At 38.1% G+C, this 14,385-nt stretch overlaps 1 protein-coding gene across 4 annotated transcripts in view; it reads left to right on the plus strand.

The window, feature by feature from the left end:
• Window positions 1–14,385, plus strand: part of DGKZ (diacylglycerol kinase zeta) — an 821,282-nt gene that overhangs the window by 725,922 nt on the left and 80,975 nt on the right. The gene's annotated exons all lie outside the window — the stretch shown is intronic.

Raw genomic sequence — 14,385 nt, forward strand, 5'->3', positions numbered from 1 at the left:
GCCATAAGTCCTTTCTGGGGTCGACCATAGGAAATAATTTCTTAAATATAGGGGGGGGAACAAAAGGTATGCCGGGCTTTTCCCACTCCTTATTCACTATGTCCGCCACCCGCTTGGGTATAGGAAAAGCGTCGGGGTGCACCGGAACCTCTAGGAACTTGTCCATCTTGCATAATTTCTCTGGAATGACCAAGTTGTCACAATCATCCAGAGTAGATAACACCTCCTTAAGCAGTGCGCGGAGATGTTCTAATTTAAATTTAAATGTCACAACATCAGGTTCAGCTTGTTGAGAAATTTTTCCTGAATCTGAAATTTCCCCATCTGACAAAACCTCCCTCAAGGCCACTTCAGATTGGTGTGAGGGTATGACAGAACAATTATCATCAGCGCCCTCCTGCTCTTCAGTGTTTAAAACAGAGCAATCGCGCTTTCTCTGATATGTAGGCATTTTGGATAAAATATTTGCTATGGAGTTATCCATTACAGCCGTCAATTGTTGCATGGTAATAAGCATTGGCGCGCTAGATGTACTAGGGGCCTCCTGCGTGGGCAAAACTGGTGTAGACACAGTAGGAGATGATGTAGTATCATGTTTACTCCCCTCATCTGAGGAATCATCTTGGGCAATTTCATTATCTGTGGCAGTACTGTCCTTACTTTGTTTGGACGCTATGGCACAATTATCACACAAATTTAAATGGGGAGACACATTGGCTTTCATACATATAGAACATAGCTTATCCGAAGGCACAGACATGTTAAACAGGCTTAAACTTGTCAATAAAGCACCAAAAACGTTTTAAAACAAAACCGTTACTGTCTCTTTAAATTTTAAACAGAAAACACTTTATTACTGAATATGTGAAAAAGTATGAAGGAATTGTTCAAAAATTACCAAAATTTCACCACAGTGTCTTAAAGCATTAAGAGTATTGCACACAATTTTCAGAGCTTTAACCCTTAAAATAACGGAACCGGAGCCGTTTACAAATTTAACCCCTATACAGTCCCAGCTATAGCCTTTGCTGTGACCTAACCAAGCCCAGAGGGGAATACGATACCAAGTGACGCCTTCTAGAAACTTTTCCAGCTACTTTCAGATCCTCACACATGCATCTGCATGTCTTGCTCTCAAAAACAACTGCGCAGTAATGGCGCGAAAATGAGGCTCAGCCTACAACTGGGAAGGCCCTCCCTGACTGGAAAAGGTGTCTAACATAGTGCCTGCCGTTAAAAAACGTTCCCCAAGTTTATAAATGTGAATTATCAGCATAAACATGTATAAAATGCCCAAATAAAGCAATCGATTTAGCCCATAAAAGTGTCTACCAGTTTTATAGCCCATATTAAGCCCTTTATTCTGTTTGCTTGACTAAGAAAATGGCTTACCGGTCCCCATGAGGGGAAATGACAGCCTTCCAGCATTACATGGTCTTGTTAGAAATATGGCTAGTCATACCTTAAGCAGAAAAGTCTGCTAACTGTTTCCCCCAACTGAAGTTACTTCATCTCAACAGTCCTATGTGGAAACAGCAATCGATTTTAGTTACTGTCTGCTAAAATCATCTTCCTCTCACAAACAGAAATCTTCATCCTTTTCTGTTTCAGAGTAAATAGTACATACCAGCACTATTTTAAAATAACAAACACTTGATAGAAGAATAAAAAACTACATTTAAACACCAAAAAACTCTTAACCATCTCCGTGGAGATGTTGCCTGTGCAACGTCAAAGAGAATGACTGGGGTGGGCGGAGCCTAGGAGGGACTATATGGCCAGCTTTGCTGGGACTCTTTGCCATTTCCTGTTGGGGAAGAGATATTCCCACAAGTAAGGATGACGCCGTGGACCGGACACACCAATGTTGGAGAAATATCTTTCTTTTTTACATAGATATGTTCAGGTGATATTTTCTAGTCAGCTTTTACAGCTATGCTGCATCACTTTCAAGTGTGTAAACATTTGGGTATTATGGCCCTTTAAAGGCACAGTACCGTTTTTTGCAAATTTGTGTTTTTTTCATTAAATAAAGTGTTTTCCAAGCTTGCTTGCTTTATTACTAGTCTGTTAAACATGTCTGACACTGAGGAAACTCATTGTTCAATTTGTTTAGAAGCCATTGTGGAACCCCTCTTAGAATGTGTCCCACTTGTACTGATATGTCTATAAATTGCAAACAGCATATTTTGACTTATAAAAGTTTGGCAGTAGATAATTCTCAGACAGAAGGAAATCAGGTTTTGCCATCTAGTTCTCCCCAAGTGTCACAACCAGTAACACCCGCACAAGCGACGCCGAGTACTTCTAGTGCGTCTAATTCTTTCACCTTGCAAGATATGGCTTCAGTTATGAATACTACCCTCACAGAGGTTTTATCTAAGCTGCCTGGGTTGCAAGGGAAGCGCAGTAGCTCTGGGTTAAGAACAAATGCTGAGCCTTCTGACGCTTTAGTTGACGTATCCGAGATTCCCTCACAATGTTCTGAGGTAGGGATGAGGGATTTTCTGTCTGAGGGAGAGATTTCTGATTTAGGAAAGATGTTCTCTTAGAAAGATTCAGATATGACGGCATTTAAATTTAAGCTAGATCACCTCCGCTTATTGCTCAGGGAGGTTTTAGCTACTCTGGATGATTGTGACCCTATTGTAGTTCCAGAGAAATTGTGTAAAATGGACAAATATTTAGAGGTTCCTGTTTACACTGATGTGTTTCCGGTCCCTAAGAGGATTTCGGACATTGTTACTAAGGAGTGGGATAAACCAGGTATTCCGTTCTCTCCCCCTCCTGTTTTTAAGAAAATGTCTCCCATTTCTGACACCATAAAGGACTCATGGCAGACGGTCCCTAAGGTGGAGGGAGCTATTTCTACCCTGGCTACCTCTTCCCCTGCTGCAAAGCAAGAGGGGAACTTTGCTCAATCCAAACCAACCTGGAGATCTAATCAGGCTTGGAACAAGGGTAAACAGGCCAAAAAGCCTGCTGCTGCCACTAAGTCAGCATGAAGGGGTAGCCCCCGATCCGGGACCGGATCTAGTTGGGGGCAGACTCTCTCTCTTTGCTCAGGCCTGGGCAAGAGACGTTCAGGATTCCTGGGCAGTAGAAATTGTAACCCAGGGATACCTTCTAGATTTCAAGGATTCCCCTCCAAGGGGGAGGTTCCATCTTTTTCAATTGTCTGTAAACCTGACAAAAAGAGAGGCGTTCTTACGCTGTGTAGAAGACCTTTTTACCATGGGAGTGATCTGCCCAGTTCCAAAAGCAGAACAGGGGCAAGGGTTCTACTCCAATCTGTTTATAGTTCCCAAAAAGGAGGGAACCTTCAGACCAATTCTGGATCTCAAGATCCTAAACCAATTCCTAAGAGTTCCATCTTTACAAGATGGAGACCATTCGGACTATCTTACCATTGATCCACGAGGGTCAATATATGACCACCGTGGACTTAAAGGATGCGTATCTGCACATTCCTATCCACAAAGATCATCACCAGTTCCTTAGGTTCGCCTTTCTGGACAAGCATTATCAGTTTGTGGCTCTTCCTTTCGTGTTGGCCACGGCGCCGCAAATCTTTACGAAGGTGTTAGGGTCCCTTCTGGCGGTTCTAAGGCCACGGGGTATAGCGGTGGCGCCTTATCTAGACGACATTCTAATTCAAGCGTCGTCCTTCCAACTAGCCAAGTCTCACACTGACTTAGTGTTGGCCTTTCTAAGGTCTCACGGGTGGAAAGTGAACGTAAAAAAGAGTTCTCTTTCCCCCCTCACAAGAGTTTCATTTCTAGGGACTCTGATAGACTCGGTGGACATGAAAATATTTCTGACGGAGGTCAGGAAATCAAAGATTTTGTCTACCTGCCGAGCTCTTCATTCCATTCCTCGTCCGTCAGTGGCTCAGTGTATGGAGGTAATCGGACTAATGGTAGCGGCAATGGACATAGTTCCGTTTGCTCGCTTGCATCTCAGACCACTGCAACTATGCATGCTCAATCAGTGGAATGGGGATTATGTGGATTTATCTCCTCAGATAAATCTGGATCAAGAGACCAGAGACTCTCTTCTTTGGTGGTTGTCACAGGATCATCTGTCCCAGGGAATGTGTTTCCGCAGGCCAGAATGGGTTATAGTGACGACAGACGCCAGTCTTCTGGGCTGGGGTGCAGTCTGGAATTCCCTGAAAGCTCAGGGTTTGTGGACTCGGGAGGAGGCTCTCCTACCGATAAATATTCTGGAATTAAGAGCGATATTCAATGCTCTCCAGGCATGGCCTCAGCTCGCTTCGGCCAGATTAATCAGGTTTCAGTCGGACAACATCACGACTGTGGCTTATATCAATCATCAGGGCGGAACAAAGAGTTCCTTAGCGATGATAGAGGTCTCAAGGATAATCCAATGGCAGAGGCTCACTCTTGCCATCTGTCAGCGATCTATATCCCAGGTGTAGAGAACTGGGAGGCAGATTTTCTAAGTCATCAGACTTTTCATTAGGGGGAGTGGGAACTCCATCCGGAGGTGTTTGTTCAGCTGGTTCGGCTATGGGGCACACCAGAGTTGGATCTGATGGCATCTCGTCAGAACGCCAAACTTCCTTGTTACGGCTCCAGGTCAAGGGATCCTCAGGCTGTACTGATAGATGCTCTAGCAGTACCCTGGTCATTCAACCTGCCTTATGTGTTTCCACCTTTCCCTCTCCTTCCACGTCTGATTGCCAGAATCATACAGGAGAGAGCATCGGTGATTTTGATAGCGCCTGCGTGGCCATGCAGGACTTGGTATGCAGACTTGGTGGACATGTCATCCCTTCCACCATGGTCTCTGCCATTGAGACAGGACCTTCTGATTCAAGGTCCATTCAAGCATTCAAATCTAATTTCTCTGCAACTGACTACTTGGAGATTGAACGCTTGATTCTATCAAAGCGGGGTTTCTCTGAGTCAGTCATAAATACCTTGATTCAGGTTCGAAAGCCTGTTACCAGGAAAATTTATCATAAGATATGGCGTAAATATCTTTTTTGGTGCAAATCCAAAGGCTTCTCCTGGAGTAAAATCAGGATTCCTAGGATTTTGTCTTTTCTCCAAGAGGGATTGGAGAAAGGATTATCAGCTAGTTCCCTAAAGGGACAGATATCTGCTCTGTCTATTTTGTTGCACAAGCTTCTGGCAGATGTTCCAGACGTTCGGGCTTTTTGTCAGGCTTTAGTTAGAATTAAGCCTGTGTTTAAACCTATTGCTCCGCTATGGAGTCTAAATTTAGTTCTTAGAGTTCTTCAGGGGGTTCCGTTTGAACCCATGCATTCCATAGATATTAAGCTTTTATCTTGGAAAGTTTTGTTCCTAGTTGCTATCTCTTCAGCTCGAAGAGTTTCTGAACTATCTGCATTACAATGTGACTCTCCTTATCTTGTGTTCCATGCTGATAAGGTGGTCTTGGGTACCAAGCCTGGGTTCCTACCTAATGTTGTTACTAACAGGAATATCAATCAAGAAATTGTTGTTCCTTCTCTGTGTCCTAATCCTTCTTGTAAGAAGGAACGTCTATTGCACAACTTGGACGTGGTTCGTGCTTTGGAATTTTATTTGCAGGCAACCAAAGATTTTCGTCAAACATCTTCTTTGTTTGTTGTCTATTCTGGAAAGCGTAGGGGTCAAAAGGCTACGGCAACTTCTCTTTCCTTTTGGCTGAATAGCATCATCCGTTTGGCTTATGAGACTGCTGGACAGCAGCCTACTGAAAGGATTACAGCTCATTCTACTAGAGCGGTAGCTTCCACATGGGCTTTTAAAAATGATGCTTCTGTTGAACAGATTTGTAAGGCTGCGACTTGGTCGTCGCTTCATGCCTTTTCAAAATTTTATAAATTTGATACTTTTGCTTCTTCAGCGCTATTTTTGGGAGAGAGGTTTTGCAAGCAGTGGTGCCTTCCGTTTAGGTTCCTGTCTTGTCCCTTCTTCATCCGTGTCCTAAAGCTTTAGTATTGGTATCCCACAAGTTAGGATGAATCCGTGGACTCGGTACATCATGCAAAAGAAAACAAAATTTATGCTTACCTGATAAATTTCTTTCTTTTGCGATGTACTGAGTCCACGGCCCGCCCTGTCTATTCAAGACAGATAGTATTTTTTTATGTAAACTTCAGTCACCTCTGCACCTTATAGTTTCTCCTTTTCTTCCTTGGCCTTCGGTCGAATGAATGGGGGGTGGAGTTAAGGGGGGAGCTATATAGACAGCTCTGCTGTGGTGCTCTCTTTGCTACTTCCTGTCAGGAAGGACAATATCCCACAAGTTAGGATGAATCCGTGGACTCGGTACATCGCAAAAGAAAGAAATTTATCAGGTAAGCATAAATTTTGTTTTCTATTTAACTTCTATTATCTAATGTGCTTGTTCTCTTGTTATCCATTGTTGAAAAGCATACATACGTATTCTCAAGAGCATTTATGCACTACTGGGCACCAGCTGCTTATTGGTGGATGTGCCTATATGCCTCTTGTCATTGGCTGTCCAGATGTGTTCAGTTAGCTCCCAGCGGTCCATTTCTGATCCTTCCACAAAGACTACCAAGAGAATGAAGCACATTTGATAATAGAAGTAAATTGGAAAGTTGTTTAAAACGTTATGCTCTATCTGAATTATGCAAATTATTATACAAATTTTGGGTTTCATGTACCTTTTATAGGGTGACAAACTCTCAGTATATTTGCAAATGTGCAAAATCAAGAACCATATTTAAAGGGACAGTCAAGTAAAAAAAAAAACTCATGATTTGAATAGGGCATGTAATTTTAAACAATTTTCCAGTTTACTTTTATTACCAGTTTGGCTTTGTTCTCTTGGTATTCTTAGTTGAAAGCTAAACTTAGGAGGTTCATATGCTAATTTCTTAGACCTTGAAGGCCGCCTCTAATCTGAAAGTAGTTTGACAGTTTTTAACCACTAGAGGGCGTTAGTTCATGTGTTTCACATAGATAACATTGAGCTCAGGCACGTGAAGCTCCTAGGAGTCAGCACTGATTGGTTAAAAACGCAAGTTTGTCAAAAGAACTGAAATAAGGGGGCAGTTTGCAGAGGCTTAGATACAAGGTAATCACAGAGGTAAAAAGTATATTATTATAACTGTGATGGTTATGCAAAACTGGGGAATGGGTAATAAAGGGATTATCTACATTTTTAAACAACAAAAATTCTGGTGTTTTCTGTCCCTTTAAAAAAAATTATAATTGCAAATAATGCTAAATATTTTTATTTTTTTTACTTTTTGTTTAAACATTTATTGAAACCAAACATGTAGATTTACATATAACTGATAGAAGCCTAGAGATATATAGTACTAAACTCAGTAAACAGCTAGCAGTTTTTCTTAGCTTTATTGGCGGAAAAAATGTATGCAGTATATTAGACGATTAAGAAACATTTCTGCAGAGAAAAGTGTTAAAATGTATTTAATAAACATTGCAAGAGATTATTCCAGTGTAATTGCAATGTTGCATGATGTTTCACATATCACCAGGACCATCTGTTTGGCAGAGAGTTGATTAAATGTTGGCTGGAATATCATTTAATGACATTCTTACACCAGGAAAAACAGTGGAGAGCTTTAAAAGAAAAATGTAAAAACTGTTTTACTACACACAATATGCAAACCTGTAGTTAAAGTGATAGTAAACCTTAACTAATCAAATGCCATATATTTCATCTTTAACGTTAAAAAAGTAATCCGTCTTTGAATGGGTTAAATTAGTGCATATAGTAATGCTTCTATTGCAGTGTTATGCCTGCCCACTTAGATGAACTCTTTTTAAAATAATAAAAAAACTATGATAATTCCAGTGAACATCCAATCAACGTGTGTGTCATATGACAATCTTGAAGACCAGCCCCTTTAAAGCCCTTAGAAAGCCTAAGTAGAGAGTGGATGTGACTGCTCTATACATCACAGCCCAGCCAAAAGAGGAAATGAAGGGGAGTGGAGGAACACAGAATTCCAATTAGGATTATAAATATTTTATTATAAAATATATATACAGTTTTAAAAAAAAAATATATTGTTTTTTTTACTTGCAAACTAATATATTTTTCAATAGTAACATTCTTATAAAGGGACACTGTATCCAAATTTTATCTTTTGTGATTCAGATAGAGCATGCAATTTTAAGCAACTTTCAAATGTACTCCTATGATCAAATTTGCATGCTCTATCTGAATCACAAAAGAAAAAATTTGAGTACAGTGTCCCTTAAAAATACACAAACAATAACTTTGTACACAATATACAGAGTAAAAAAATTAACAGTGACTAACATTTTAAACTTAAAGGGACACTGTATCCAAATTTTATCTTTTGTGATTCAGATAGAGCATGCAATTTTAAGCAACTTTCAAATGTACTCCTATTATCAAATTTGCATGCTCTATCTGAATCACAAAAGAAAAAATTTGAGTACAGTGTCCCTTAAAAATACACAAACAATAACTTTGTACACAATATACAGAGTAAAAAAATTAACAGTGACTAACATTTTAAACTTAAAGGGACACTGTATCCAAATGTTATCTTTTGTGATTCAGATAGAGCATGCAATTTTAAGCAACTTTCAAATGTACTCCTATTATCAAATTTGCATGCTCTATCTGAATCACAAAAGAAAAAATTTGAGTACAGTGTCCCTTAAAAATACACAAACAATAACTTAGTAAACAATATACAGATTAAAAAAATAAACAGTGAATAGATAATAAAAAATGTTCACTCCAGACGTTGCCTCTTTGGGTCTGTTGTCGCCTCCCTTTCACTGACAATAGCCAACAGAGATTGTAATGTCCTTTCGCTGATGCTCAAAGCTCTGTTAATTTGATGGTTTTTCTCTTCATCCATCTGCCTCTGCCACTGGAACATCTCTCTTTGCAGCTGTAATTTCTGCATCTCTATCTCATTCCTTTGCCTTTCGATTTCCACATTTTTTTCTGACAGAGCAGCCCAGCGTTCAATATTAGTGTTAATAATATTCTGCATTTCTCTGTGGTCCTCTCTGTATTGCCTTGCCAGTGTCAACATTTCCCTCAATGCAACATCGCCAAATTGTCCTTCTGCCGGTGTATTGTCAATATTTACACCACCTGTTTGCAGTTCAATTGGTGGTGCCTGTGTTTCAACAGGTTCATCAATGTTTTCTGGTGTGTGAATTTCATCCGGTTGCGCATCTCCCAAATCTTCAAGAATATCTGGAGTCTCACTTCCATCATGCCCTCCTGGTGGTTCATCTTGAATGGGATTTTCCACTATCGGCATGAGATTGATAGTGATCTCCCTTGATGAGTTTTCTTCTTCTAGATCAAGACATAACAAATTGTTAGTAAATAAAAATAAAATGTTATAAAAACACTTGCAGAAATAGAATAGAAGGAGAGAGCAGATACAACCGTCATACAACAATTTAAGTTACATTATATATATATACATATATGATACATACCATCAAATAATGGAGATGAATGTCCAGTCAATCTCTGGAAAAGACGTCCCAAATCACCTATAAAAAAATAAATAACATAAAAATAAATAAATAAAATGCTTTTTTGTCAATGTAACGATATATTCAAAATTATTAATGTAAATGTATTTTGCAATTAACTGGACACTGAAGCAAAAATAATCTTTTTGAGAATAAGATATATTGCATGGAATTTCTATCAGCTTTCTTATGTAATACTATGATCAATTCTCAAAAAGAAAATAATGATAAATTTTAAAAAAATTAGAAAGTTGATTAAAATAGCATGCATGCTCTACAAGAATCCTCATTTAAAAAAATATGTACAAGATCTCGAAATAGAATATGTCAATAATGACATTTGACATTTAAAAAAAAAATTACAAAAAAAAAATTGAGAGATAAAAGAGATAAAACACACAACATTGAAATTATTCATTTGTAAAGTACTTACCAGTTGCTCTACCAACACCAGTTTGTGGAGTGCTGGTCCTTAGATCCGGAAGTGTGTCCGCCGAGGAAGTTGTGTGTGTAACATTAGATGATGAGCGTATAAATTGTCCATGTGTAAAACTGTCCGAAGGTCTTGAAACAGCTGCACCGGGTGGTCTCGAAACCGCAGAAGAAGAAGTAGAACAAGTGGGCACCTCGTTACTCCTCACAGGCTCTGCTGTTGTTGGCATCGCTTAAAAAAAAAAAAATTAAAAAAAAAATTAGGTTTATTTTTATTTATATTTGAAACTGAAAGTTAAAACTGTTAATAATAATAATTACAGCAGTGAATGCAGGCTCAATCATTAAAGGGACATGCCAACCACCTTTTTTTATGATTTGGAAAGAGAATGCAGTTATAAACATCTTTATAATTTACTTATATTATCTAATTTGTTTTATTCTATAGATATTCTTTGTTGAAAAGCATTTGATTGATGCACAAAGAAGCCTCGTGTGATTGGCTCAACATGTGTATTTATTTTTCTTCAACTAAGAATATCTAGAAAATTGAAGTAATATGTTGTTTAAATTTCAATTCTCTATCCGAATCATTAATAAAAGATTTTGGGTTTAGTGGCCCTTTAAAGGGACATGAAAAAAAATAATTACCTTTACAAATTGCATAAGAAAATGCATTTTTAAAAATATTTAAATGTATTATGTTTTTGCATTCATTGGATTTTTATACTTTGAGGAAAAGCAAATCTATACAGGCACAGTAAATGATCATTGGTTGATGCACATAGATGGTTCATGTGACTGCGTCAACTATGTGCATAGCTATATCTGAAAAATGTATGTTTATAAAGCGGAGAACAATTTTGAAAGATGCTAACAATAATATTCTATAGTGAAATAACGCAACATGGAAGTCAATAGATCAGAAATTTAAGAAGGCATGTGATCTGGGGTTAGTCTCATGATTAATGTCGGACATACAATATTATTTTAATAGTTTCAAATTACATTATTTCTATTGTCATTATCTCTTTAAGGTTTCTATGCAATACTGGTTTGAAAATAAACACATGGGTGTTATCTTTAGGGATCACTATATTAATAATCAACAAATCTTTAGTTCCGTTAGACCATTAAAAAAAAGGCAGTATAACAATACTATTATTGTACAATCCCTTATACATATATGAGACATAAATGATTACAGTATTTGGGGCCTAAATGGCTTGTACAATCCCTTATACATATATGCGAGATAAATTATTACAGTATTTCGGGCCTAAATGGCTTGTACAATCCCTTATACATATATGCGACATAAATGATTACAGTATTCAGGGCCTAGATGGCATATAGGATACTGAAGCGTAAGAAGTCAGATAATGTTATTTTAAAGAAATATATATTGGAGACAATAACCTATCATAACTTTAAAAAGAACATTTACGTCAACTATGTTGTACATTTACCTCTTAAATCACTGTCACAATCATCCGTTATGCCAGTGATGATCTCTGGTCCCAGACGCTGAACAAGCTTCTGCTCATAGTCATTGAGGTCTGCCACATATGCTGGTCCACCTCCGGTAGCACGTGCCGAATTTTTCTCTCTGGCCAATTTAGCTTTGGCGAAGCGTTTAATGTCGTTGTAACGCTTCTTCAGCTGATCGACATCCTTTTTTCCTGGACCCTGGGCACTAACAGCGTCGCTGATCCTTTGCCAGATCTGCTTCCTTCTAGAAAAATTTATCTGTTTGACACGACATCCAAACAAATAATCATAAGAGTCAATAATCATATCAATCAAAACGACGTTTTGCTGATGAGAAAAGTGAGGATTCTTGGATTTTGAAGCGGTTTCAGATCCAGATGAAGCCATATCGAAATAGTAAATAAAGATCTCAAAAACGAGCGCTCTGTAATTACTCTCCAAAAATTTTGGAACAATAATAAAGTTGTTTAGAAAACTTGTCCATTTATAGGAGCAAAATTCTATTCCCGCGTCTACTATGACGTTCATGACACCTTACATGTCACGTGTTAACAATTGGCCAGACAATTGAACTGAAAGTTAAGTACATCAGCTTATTCGCGGCGAGCGAGGCGTCAAATTTATCAATATTCCGCCACTGCTCGCGGCGGGCTAGAGGTGTCTATTTGTTGTGGGATTATTAGTACATAGCTACAGCGGACACCATTTCGCCCGCGGCGAGTAACGGCGAGTTTAGCCGCGTCTAAAATGACGGATGAATTGACGGCTTAGTACATGGAGCCCTTAGTCTGAAATTTACCATCACTATAAGGATGATCTGCATAATATTGAGATGGTAAAAAGTCTGTGTACATAACAAAAATCTATCACAGCTCATTTGTTATAGGTCTACTATATTGTTCAAATAGATTTTCATTACCAACTGTATTAAATCGGCTTAATTGGTAGCAATGCTTGTTGGAAACAAACACCCTTTGTATGTGGAAAAAAAGTTGTAATGCATTATTTAATAAACTAAAGATGAATAATATATTCAAAGATTTTCCCACATTTAAAGCAAGCCAATCATTTTACCATCTGATAACTCTTTCTTTGGATTGGACTATAAACCTCCCCTGTTTCCATGCCACTCACAACAGCCTAAAAATAGCATATTCTCAAATAAATATGAGCAAACGTGAATCATTCAAAAGTTTAATATTTACATTAATAGGAGAGCAATGGCATTGGTAACAAACAGGGTGGTTCTAGACCATACAACTAGGGGTCAAGGAGTTGATCTCATAGCTAAATAGTGTGTTTTCAGGGGATATGTCTGAGGACATCGTCTTCTACTGCCTATTTATGCATTGATTTAAATGGACAGTCAACTCAAAAAAATGTATAGTTTAAAAAGATAGATAATCCCTTTATTACCCATTCCCCAGTTTTGTATAAAAAACACAGTTATATTAATATACTTTTAACATCTGTTATTACCTTCTATCTAAGCATCTTCTGACAGCCCCCTGACCACATGACTTTTTATTTATTATCTACTGACTTGAATTTTAGCTAGTTAGTGCTGTGTTGTGCTGACTCTTAAATAACTCCACGGGTGTGAGCACAACGCTATCTCTGTATGGCTCACATGAACTAGCACTCCCCTGTTGTGAAAAGGTAATAAAAAAGCATGTGATCAGGGGGCTTTCTTTAGTGGCTTAGAAACAGACAGAAATTTAGAGGTTAAAAGGTTGTAAAGTTTATTAAAGGGACACTCAGGCTTTATTAAATTTTCATGATTCAGATACAGCATGTAATTTCTAACAACTTTCCAATTCACTTCCATTAAAAAAAATGTGCACAGTCTTTAATATTTACACTTTTTTTGAATCACCAGCTTCTACTGAGCATGTGCAAGAACTAAGACTATACGCATATGCATTTGTGATTGGCTGATTGCTATCACATGGTACAGGGGGAGTGGAAATATACATAACTTTAAAATGTGTTAGAAAAGAATCTACTACTCATTTGAAATTCAGAGTAAATACTATTGTATTGTCTTGTTATCTTGCATTTGTTGATTATGCAAATCTGCTGTGTTTACTGGTCCTTTAATATAACCATGTTGGTTGTGCAAAGCTGGGGAATGGGTAGTAAAGGTGTTATCTATCTTTTTAAACAATAACTAATAATTTTTGTGTTGACTGTCCCTTTAATTTCAATCCCTGTCACCCTCCTTTACTTCACTCTTCGCTCTATAAATCATTGGACATGTTAAAAGTCAATACATTGCAGTTTTCAGGGCAGTTGGCGCTTTTGATATCTGACCATGCTAAAGCAATGTGTTTAGGGTCCCCATATATTATCAAATGCTCTTTATTAGATTTTTTATTTCCATATGTTTATGCAAATGTTAAAGCTAATAACAATACAAGAATATTCTGAAGTTAGATTAAAACATCTGATAAATAGCCAACAGTCCCTAAGCAGGTATTGTATATAAATGAGAAGCACATGCAAAATTATACTTGGCAAAAACCATTCAGAAAATAAAAAATAAAAACAGGACCTCTCCCCTATATTGGAGGCAATGCTAGGCGACATGCTCCATACGTGGTGGGAGTGTCCAAAAATTAAACCCTTATGGAAACTGTGCTTTCGCACCCTATCTACACTCCAGATCACGATACCTAAAAACCCAGCCACGGCACGCCTTCACTTAGACTTACACACTCTCCCCAAACATCAGAGGGTGATATGCATATACCTTCTGTCCTCCATCAAAACTAACATAGCTAGGTCTTGGAAGAGAGAGCTGCCTCCAAAGTGGACCGAGATTCTAAACACTATGGCTTATTTGTATACAATGGAAAAAGACATATACTACAATCTAGATAAAGTTGATATATTCAAAATGGCTTGGGCTGACTGGAAGGATAAACATGACACTTTGTGGCAGCCAATGGAC

Source organism: Bombina bombina, chromosome 7, assembly GCF_027579735.1.
Source record: "Bombina bombina isolate aBomBom1 chromosome 7, aBomBom1.pri, whole genome shotgun sequence".
Classification (NCBI taxonomy): domain Eukaryota; kingdom Metazoa; phylum Chordata; class Amphibia; order Anura; family Bombinatoridae; genus Bombina; species Bombina bombina.